Source organism: Trachypithecus francoisi, unplaced genomic scaffold (genome assembly GCF_009764315.1).
Source record: "Trachypithecus francoisi isolate TF-2019V2 unplaced genomic scaffold, Tfra_2.0 Contig00782, whole genome shotgun sequence".
Classification (NCBI taxonomy): domain Eukaryota; kingdom Metazoa; phylum Chordata; class Mammalia; order Primates; family Cercopithecidae; genus Trachypithecus; species Trachypithecus francoisi.
This window is the reverse complement of record NW_022680894.1, coordinates 63,754-69,785: the sequence shown is the minus strand read 5'-3', so window position 1 is coordinate 69,785 and position 6,032 is coordinate 63,754. Positions and strand designations below refer to the sequence as shown.

Genomic DNA, 6,032 nt, shown 5'->3' with positions numbered 1-6,032 from the left:
TCCTTCCTTCCTTCTTCCTTTCCTTTCCCTTCCCTTCCCTTCCCTTCCCTTCTGTCTTGCTGTTGCCCATGCTGGAGTGCAGTGGCATGATCTTTGCTCACTGCAAGCTCCACCTCCCAGGTTCACACCATTCTCCTGCCTCAGCCTCCTGAGTAGCTGGGACTATAGGCACCCGCTACCATGCCCAGCTCATTTCTTGTATTTTTTGTAGAAATGGGGTTTCACTGTGTTAGCCAGATGGTCTCAATCTCCTGACCTCATGATCTGCCTGGCCTCAACCTCCCAAAGTGCTGGAATTACAGGTGTGAGCCACCATGCCTGGCCATGTTGTTTTTATTTAAACCTCCTTTTTTATTCTGGGTTAGATCATTCCCTGGCTGTCTTTACCCTAGCATTAGTGAGTCCTGCAGTCACTACAGCCCCCTATGGGGTCAGATATTTTCATCACCATCAAGTGGATCTTTATTTTTTATCTAATATTTACAATTCTGCCAATTCTGATTCTTAAATATTCTTTGCTTTGAATTCCAGGATCCATCTCTGATGTTCAGTGAAGACTACTAGAACAGTCTGCTGGAGCAGTACCATCTGGGTCTGGATCAAACATGCAAAAAATACATGGTTGGAGAACTCATCTGGAATTTTGCCGATTTCATGACTAACCAGGGTAAGTGGCAGTTTGGCTCATGGGATAATGTACCTGTCCTCAGTTTTTCAGGTTGCCTTGCCCTTTCTGGATATTTTGGTTGTAAGAATATTGGAAACAAAGTGAGGAAGCTGCTTTAATCCATGTAGTTGCGCTGAGGATTTCCTAGGTAAAGGAAGTTGTGCTTAGGACGTAGGAAAGCAGTCAGGCCTCCGCTTCTCAAATACAGTCAAAAAGCAAACAGGAGAGTCTCCTACAGTGAGATGGAAATGGCTAGCTTGCCTTTTTCTTGTCTATTTCATAGCCAAGGAGGAAGGAAAAACTGGACCTCATTATGGATTTACTTTTGGGATACACTGATTATTCCAGAGGAAGGTACAAAGTCTGAGAAGCTTAAGGTATTTCAGTGTGTTTTATATTACTCACTTGCAAACAGCAGGCTCATCAAACACAGGTGAGTTTCAATGCATCTTGAATATGGTAGCATTTAAAAGTCTTCAGAGGGGGCATGGTGACTCATGCCTGTAATCCCAGCACTTGGGAGGCCAAGGTGGGAGGATCCCTTGAGGCCAGGAGTTTGAGACCAGCCTGTTAAGCATAGCAAAACCCCATCTCTACAAAAAATAAGCACATTAGCTGGGTGTGGTGGTGTGTTCCTGTAGTTCCAGCTGCTTGGGAGGCTGAGGCAGGCAGATCGCCTGAGCACAGGAGTTGGGGGCTGCAGTGAGCTGTGATTGCACCACTGCACCTGAACCTGGGTGACAGAGTGACACCTGTCTTAAAAAGAAAAAAAAAAGGGTCTTCAAAGACCAGATGATCTGTGCTGTCACGTTGGGTGACTGAGGGGCTGCAAAGTTTGCAATGAATGTTTCCCTTTTCTTGTTAGTTTATGGACTTACCATAAACTCAGGCAGTTTGGTGGGTTGAAGAAGGATATGGTGATGGCGGGAGTTACAATACGTTACTTACAGGGGAATACAGGCTTTTGAAAGTTAACGCTTAAAAGTGAGAATGGAAAAGGGATGAATGAATGAACAAGATGGGAAGAGGTAAAGGGAAGAGGAGAACAAGAAGTTCTTCTCTGCATGGCACCTGGGATGAATGGTTTGTGGGGACATCCCTGATGGCAGTTTTGTGGAGAGGTGCAAAGATTTAAATGGTAAGAAATGAGCTGTAGACCCAGCACAGTGTCTGACAGCTGTAATCCCAGCACTTTGGGAGGCCAAGGAGGGCGGATCACCTGAGATCAGGAGTTCAAGACCAGCATGGCCAGCATGGAGAAACCTTGTCTCTTCTAAAAATATAAAAACTAGCCAGGTCTGGTGGCAAGTGCCTGTAATCCCATCTACTCGGGGGGCTAAGGCATGAGAATCACTTGAACACAGGAGGTGGAGGTTGCAGTGAGGGAAGATCATGCCATTGCACTCCAGCCTGGGCAACAAGAGTGAAACTCCATTTCAAGGGAAAAAAAAACAACAAAAAAAAGAGGGTCTGGGCGCAGTGGCTCATGCCTCTAATCCCAGCACTTTGGGAGGCGGAGGTGGACAGATCACGAGGTCAGGAGTTTGAGACCAGCCTAGCCAACATGGTGAAACCCCGTCTCTACTAAAAGTACAAAAATTGACTGGGCATGGTGGTGGATGCTGGTAATCCCATATACTTGGGAGGCTTGAACCCAGGAGGTGGAGGTTGCAATTAGCCGAGATCGCACCACTGCACTCCAGCCTGGGCAACAGAGCGAGACTCCACATCAAAAAAAAAAAAAAAAAAAAAAAAGATTAAGTGAAGAAGGAGTAGGAGGAAGTGGAAGAAAAAGAAGAAATAGCTAGGTGCGGTGGTTCAGGCATGTAATCCCAGCAGTTTGGGAGGGGGAGGAGGAGCAAGAGGAGGAAAGGAGGAAAAGGAAACAGCCAGGCCAGTCGTGGTGGCTGGTGACTGTGAGGAGGAGGAGGAGGAGGAGGAAAAAGAAATGGAGGAGGAGGAGAAAGAAACAAACAGCCAAGCCTTGTGTAGTGGCTCATGCCTGTGAGGAGGAGGAGGAGGAGGAAAAAGAAATGGAGGAGAAGGAGGAAAAAGAAATGGAGGAGAAGGAGGAAAAAGAAATGGAGGAAAAGAAAGAAAAGGAGGAGGAAAAAGAAGTGGAGGAGGAAAAAGAAATGGAGGAGGGGGAGGGGAGGATAAAGAAACAGAGGAGGAGGAGGAGTTGGAGGAGGAGGAGGAGTTGGAGGAGAAGGAGGAGTTGGAGGAGGAGGAGGTGGAGGAGTTGGAGGAGGAGGAGGAGGAGGAATTGGAGGAGGAGGAGGAGGTGGTGGGATTACAGGTGTGAGCCACTGTGCCTGGCTGGAAATCACATCTCATCATGAGATCTGGAGGGTACATACCCGAACCACATTAGCCTTCAAGGGAAATTCCAGGCACCTAGCTATTCTTGAGAAGTAAATTAGCAACTTGATAAGAAGAAGGTAGTAATTGGCTGGGTGCAGTGGCTCACACCTGTAATCCCAGCGCTTTGGGAGGTCGAGACAGATAGATCAACTGAGGTCAGGAGTTCAAGATCAGCCTGGCTAACATGGTGCAAGCCCATGTGTACTGAAAATACAACAATTAGCTGGATGTGATAACGGATGCCTGTTATCCCAGCTACTGAGGAGGCTGAGGCAGGAGGATTGCTTGAACCCAGGAGGTGGACAGTGCAGTGGGCTTAGATTGGGCCATTGCTCTCCAGCCTGGGAGACAGAGCGAGACTCCATCTCAAAAAAAAAAAAAAAAAAAAGAAAGAAAAAAAAGAAAAAGGTAGTAATAGCTCAGAACAATAGCCACCCAAGTCGGTTAGAGCCACAAGATATTTGATCCCCTATAGAAGGTAAAGATAACATCTTGGCAAATGTCCCTAAGTTGTTTTTCAGAAGCACAGATCTCCACTGGATGAAAAATGGTGACAGCTTTCCCTTCAACCTCAGATAAGGGTGAACCAAGGACTGAACTCTCACTGGCGTTCTTTGTTCCAAATTTCTTCCTGAAGGGCCTGGAGGGAATCACACTCACAGGCAAAAACTTAACACCCCTTCTGCTGACCCCAGGGTTTTAGATACAGCTTTGCTTTCTTACCAACTGTAAATGGAAGAAATGTTTGAATTGGCCAGGCATGGTGGCTCACGCCTGTAATCCCAGGACTTTGGGAGGCCGAGGTGGGCAGATCACCTGAGGTGAGGCGTTCGAGGCCATCCTGGTTAACATAGTGAAATCCTGTCTTTGATAAAAATACAAAAATTAGCTGGGTGTGGTGGTGAGCACCTGTAATCCCAGCTACTCAGGAGGCTGAGGCAGGGGAATCACTTGAACCAGGTAGGTGGAGGTTGTAGTGAGCCGAGATTGGGCCATTGCACTCCAGCCTGGGTGACAGGGTGAGATTCAAAAAAAAAAAAAAAAAAGAAAAAGGAAGGCATCTTCTCTGGCACCCTATAGTCTTATTTTGTTTTTCTTTTCTTTTCCTTTTTTTTTTCGAGATGGGGTCTCGCTCTGTCACCTGGGCTGGAGTGCAGTGGCACAATCTTGGCTCACTGCAACCTCTGCTTCCCAGGCTTCATCAGTGCTCCTGCCTCAGCCTCTCATGTACCTGGGATTATAGGTGTGTGCCACCCTGCCTGGCTAATTTTTTTTGTTTTTTTTGTAATTTTTGTAGAGACAGTGGTCTCATTATGTTGTCCAGGCTGGTCACAAACTCCTAGGCTCAAGTCATCCTCCTGCCTCCACCTCCCAACGTGCTGGAATTACAGGTATGAGCCACTAAGCCTGTCCTGAATTACTGATTTTTACATACTGTATAAACTTTTGCATCCTACTTTTTCTTACTTTTGTTAAATGTGGCCTAAAGCTGCCTCATAAACAGTGAACTATATCCTAATTTAAGCATGTAAGCATTTCACTAAAGGAATATACAAGTAAAATTTTAAAGAAAGAAAATAAGAAAAAAAGCATGAACATTTGGGAAAAAGCCTGTAGGCCTTGTCAGTTTCTAGAATGTATTGATTTTCACTATGCTGGGGACTCCATTTCCAGTATTAAGGTCCATTCTCAGAAGGTGGATTTGGCGAGCATGAGGAAAGGGGTGGGGGAGTAATCGTGCAAAGTGTCCAGTCCAGGTTCCTAGGACCAGAGGGACCCCTCTGTATGGCAGAGGCACCCGACAGCTGTAACGGATGTGTACCCTCAGAATGACTTTATGGTCAAAGAAGAAAGTGTGTTCGGAGCCCCAAGCTAAGGAATCAGGAGTGGCAAGATCCTGGAAGGATGCCAACCTGTGAAACTCTGAGTCAAGAGGTCAAGCTGGGCACTTGGTTTCTCAGGTCGACCGCTTGGCCCTCTTCCAAGTTGTACTTTCCTTCTTTCCTTTACTTCCTGTTCTATAGTTTTTAATAACCATTTTTTTTATACTATCTCACTCTACAGCCCAAGCTGGAGTGCAGTGGCTCAATCTCAGCTCACTGCAACCTCCACCTCCCAGGTTCAAGAGATTCTCCTGCCTCAGCCTCCCAAGTAGCTGGGATTACAGGCACTCACCATCACGCCCAGCTAAGTTTTGTACTTTTAGTAGAGACATGGTTTCACCATGTTGGCCAGGCTGGTCTCCAACTCCTGATCTCAGGTGATCCACCCGACTCAGCCTCCCAAAGTACTGGGATTACAGGCATGAGCCACCACGCCCATTCCTGTCCTGCTCTTTAATAAAATTTTACTCCTGCTCTGCAACTTGCCTGTATCTGGTTTCTACCTTATGACCCTCAGTCAAATTCTTTCTTCTGAGGAGGCAAGAATTGAGGTTGCTTCAGTTGTGTATGGATTCACCAGTGGGAACTAGGATACCTTCCACCAGTAACAGGTCAAGGATGCTAAGTGAAAATGTTATGGAAGCTGCATGCTTTTTACAAATGTAGTGGTTCTCATGTCCAGTCACAGCCACTGCACCTGTGTGCAAGTCCCCTTAATAAACCTATGTCTTTTTTACTGTCTCCAGATCTCTTCCTCTAGCCTTCCACACGGTGCCTTCGCTACTGGAGTAAAGTGGGATCCCGCAGGGCACCTTCTCCCTGAAATTTTTTTTTTTTTAGATAGATTCTTGCTCTGTCACCTAGGTTGAACTGCAGTGATGTGACCTTGGCTCAGTGTAACTTTCGCCTCCTGGGTTCAAGTGATTCTTCAGCCTCAGCCTCCTGAGTAGCTGGGATTACAGGCACCTGCTATCATGCCTGGCTCCTTTTTTTTTTCTTTTTAGCATTTTCAGTAGAGAGGGGGTTTCGCCATGTTGCCCAGGCTGGTCTCGAACTCCTGGCCTCAAGTGATCCGCCCATCTCAGCGTCCCAAAGTGCTGGGATTACAGGCGTGACCA

General features: G+C 46.7%; 1 long non-coding RNA gene across 1 annotated transcript; it reads left to right on the top strand.

Moving 5' to 3' along the window:
• Window positions 1-523: 523 nt before the first annotated feature.
• On the top strand, window positions 524-1,426 carry LOC117088771. The gene is made up of 2 exons (XR_004439316.1): window positions 524-667; window positions 951-1,426. It is a non-coding gene; the product is annotated as an uncharacterized LOC117088771 (long non-coding RNA).
• The last annotated feature ends 4,606 nt before the right edge of the window (window positions 1,427-6,032 follow it).